The sequence below is a fragment of the Arachis ipaensis genome, chromosome B6 (assembly GCF_059453495.1).
Source record: "Arachis ipaensis isolate K30076 ecotype BB chromosome B6, ASM5945349v1, whole genome shotgun sequence".
NCBI lineage: Eukaryota > Viridiplantae > Streptophyta > Magnoliopsida > Fabales > Fabaceae > Arachis > Arachis ipaensis.
In genome coordinates this window covers 123,393,772-123,396,970 of record NC_142441.1, presented here as the reverse complement: position 1 = coordinate 123,396,970, position 3,199 = coordinate 123,393,772, and the positions used below count along the sequence as shown (strand labels likewise).

Here is a 3,199-nt window from a genome sequence, read left to right as displayed (position 1 = left end):
AATTACAGACAGATTTTCTGACGGATTTTCCGTCTGTAATTACAGATGAATTTTCCGACAGATTTTTCGTCTGTAATTTGAACTTTGAAAAATCATCCCACATTCTGATTACAGATAGAAAATTCGTCTGTAAATCCGTCAGTAAGGTAAAATAGAATTTTTTTATTTTTCTAAATGCAAAATAAACTTGTTTTCATATAAAATAAATATAAATTTAATACAAATTTTTATCTAATTTGTATTCGAATATTTATAATATTTCAAAAAATAAACAAATTCATCGTATTATGAAGTACTATAAACAAGCAAGTCAATATAATTCAAAACATAAACAAAATGTATTGATCATCAACTATAATTCCTAGTATATTGTTCAACTATACTAAAACTATCAGCTATAGTCTTCAATGTCATCTTCATCCTCATCATCATCATAGTCCTCATCCGAAGACATTGAGGGTGGCGACGGTGGTAGTGGAACTGCACTAGAACTACTTGACGCTCTAACCTTCTTATAATAGCTAATCTTTCTTTTGTGACACATTTAACTTGGACAATAAGAGCTATATTTCTCACTGGAAGTGCTAGTTTCCACAACAGGACTTCTGGTTGCCACAGGAGAAGAATCAGGTGATTGTTTCTTCTTCTCAGCAGTAAGAACTTGAGAGAGAGCAGCTACTGCTGCTGCTCTTTGTGATCCTTGACTTCTTCCAGTTGTCTTAGGGCTAGAACTTTTGGTTCTGGATGATGATTTAAATGCAGAGTTTAAAGCAGCCAAAGCTTCTGCTCTTTGTCTTGGTCCTCCTTGATTCAGCCCATTCAATCTATCCTGTGACTGTGAGAGTAGAAAGTATTAGAAAGAAAGGCAAGTTCCAACGGAGTATGAAATCATCATGATCTGTGACTTGATTTGGAGATGTTCAATTTAATTTAAAAACTATGATATCTTTCCTTCATTTTTCTTTTTGGCAAATTTAATTTAAATACTATGATATTCTTTCCTTCAATTTTCTTTTCGGCAAAGATGGAAAAACCTGAACCTGTACCTACCTAAATATAATTATTAAATTTACCACTAATAACAAAAGAAAAGATACCATATACAATATGCTTAAATGCTTCATCATTATCCTACACCCTCTTGTTAGGAGAACCTACTTTTGGTTGAATTTCATTGACTATAAAACAACAAAGAAAAACATAGTTTATACAATCTTAAATATGTTGCCATACCATACTGGATGTCATATCAGAAGATGAATTAAAGGCATTAGACAAGGCAGAAAGCTTCAGCTCTTTGTCTTGGTCCCCCTTGACTTGGCCCATTAGACTTTTCCTGTCAACATATTCAGCAAGCATAGTTAAACAGATATTCATTGCACAACATATTTACTGTACAGCATTAGAGTAAGAAAAATAGCAAAATTTTTGTTATCAGAATTAATAACTCAGGTCTATACCTCTACAGCATGGCGAATCCCGAAGAGTAATGTCACCTTTTTCTGGAAAGAGTTCCCCTGTACCTGCATTGCATCAGGAAATAATCCATAAAGTGGCTCATTTTGAAACATGGACATGCATATGGATTACCTAATCAATTTCAGAAATCACACATATATCCGATATACTTCAGCTAAGTATATGTATTGATAGCATTATGTAGCACTATAATAAATATAATAGTAACTTTTACATGCAGAAAACTGTAATCAACAACTGCAGAGGATAATAATTGCCAGAACAAAGTCATTTCTAAGAAAATAAGACAAATAAAAAATTGGAATTATGTTATGTTGTAGCACATACCGAAGCTTTAGCATGGTCCCATGGAAAGTATGTTGTGAAAAAGCATGGTTCATTCCTTTCTGTTACTTTATATAGCGGTACCCGAGGAGATAGTCCCTCTAGTGATACAGCCTTATCTATATAGCTCTGAGAAAATTTTCCAGAAGAAATCAAGTAAAGGACAATATGAGAAATAAATGCTCGAATCTGTTGAGCATGTTTACCTGGCCAATTTCAAAATCATTTTGTTTTTCTTTTGGGTCCACAGACTGGCCAATCCAAACAAACACTTCTGCACTTCTTGTACAAATCAATCAAATCATTTTTCTCTGAGTCAGATCCCCTATAGTTTGCTTCAAACTCCTCAATATCAGCTTCAGTGACCTGTTAGCAAGTATCATAAAACCTTGTAAATGCAAATAAGAACTGTGCGACAAGAAATCAGAACAAAATCAGGATCTACGCAAACAACCTTCTTGTACATTGTTCTAAAGTAGTTGTGAAGATTCTTGACAACATCCCCGGCAAGGTTCTGATTTTCAGAAACAAATATAAATGAATAATGTTGATGTACATGACACGGAAAAAAATGCTGAAATGCTTATATTGCATTCTGCTGTAATAAAATCATCATAACAAGAGCAGATTCCTCCACCAATAGTTGACAGACCATAAAAGTTTAATTTGAATGAATCTAGAAAAATGCAAATTACAGATATGTTATCTTGTGGTTTCAATGTTGTAAATGCATCTACAGATACGAGAAACCAAGAACACTCACAGCATCATCAACACAACTAATCTTATCATAAATGGCTCGCTTTTCTTCATCCCCAAGAATCGAGATAACATTTTTCAGTTGCTGAAATTTTGCTTTAGCTCTTGTAAATGATTAATTGAACCATAAACATCAAATTTAATAGATGGTCAGAGGCCTAATTAGACAAAAACCTGTTTGATGCTATTGTTAAATGGAGTGTTCAAAGAGCTTCAATAGTATTTTGCTGAGAAGATACTAAATTTTTATGGATATTTCAAAAATTTTCAGAATATTAAAGGGTACAATGGAATCTTTGGATATCAACGTGGCTCCACCCTGCTTACTGTAAAACAGAAAACATTAGATAAATACCTCATCACCAGGGTTCTTGTCAGGATGCAGCCTCAATGCTAACTTGTAATAAGCCTTCTTTATTTCCTGTTGTGATGCTGTTCTCTCTACACCAAGTACCTAAGAGCAAAGAAGCAACAGGTTAGTGTCCAAAATATCAGTGCTCTCTGCGCATTGATACAAATCAAGAAATGGAAACGGGTAAGTCATATACTCATATCTCAAAGAGTAGATGATCACCTAAGTCTTGATTAAAAACTCGCATCTGCAAGAAAAAAGCTATTTAAAACAGAAAAGCATTCA

The 3,199-nt window shown here is 33.6% G+C and overlaps 1 long non-coding RNA gene across 1 annotated transcript; it reads right to left on the bottom strand.

Annotated features, from left to right (window-relative positions):
• Nucleotides 1-224: 224 nt before the first annotated feature.
• Nucleotides 225-1,491, bottom strand: LOC148562575 (uncharacterized). The gene is made up of 3 exons (XR_015885640.1): nucleotides 1,461-1,491; nucleotides 1,234-1,336; nucleotides 225-835 (listed from the first exon to the last, which is right to left on the bottom strand). It is a non-coding gene; the product is annotated as an uncharacterized LOC148562575 (long non-coding RNA).
• Nucleotides 1,492-3,199: the final 1,708 nt, after the last annotated feature.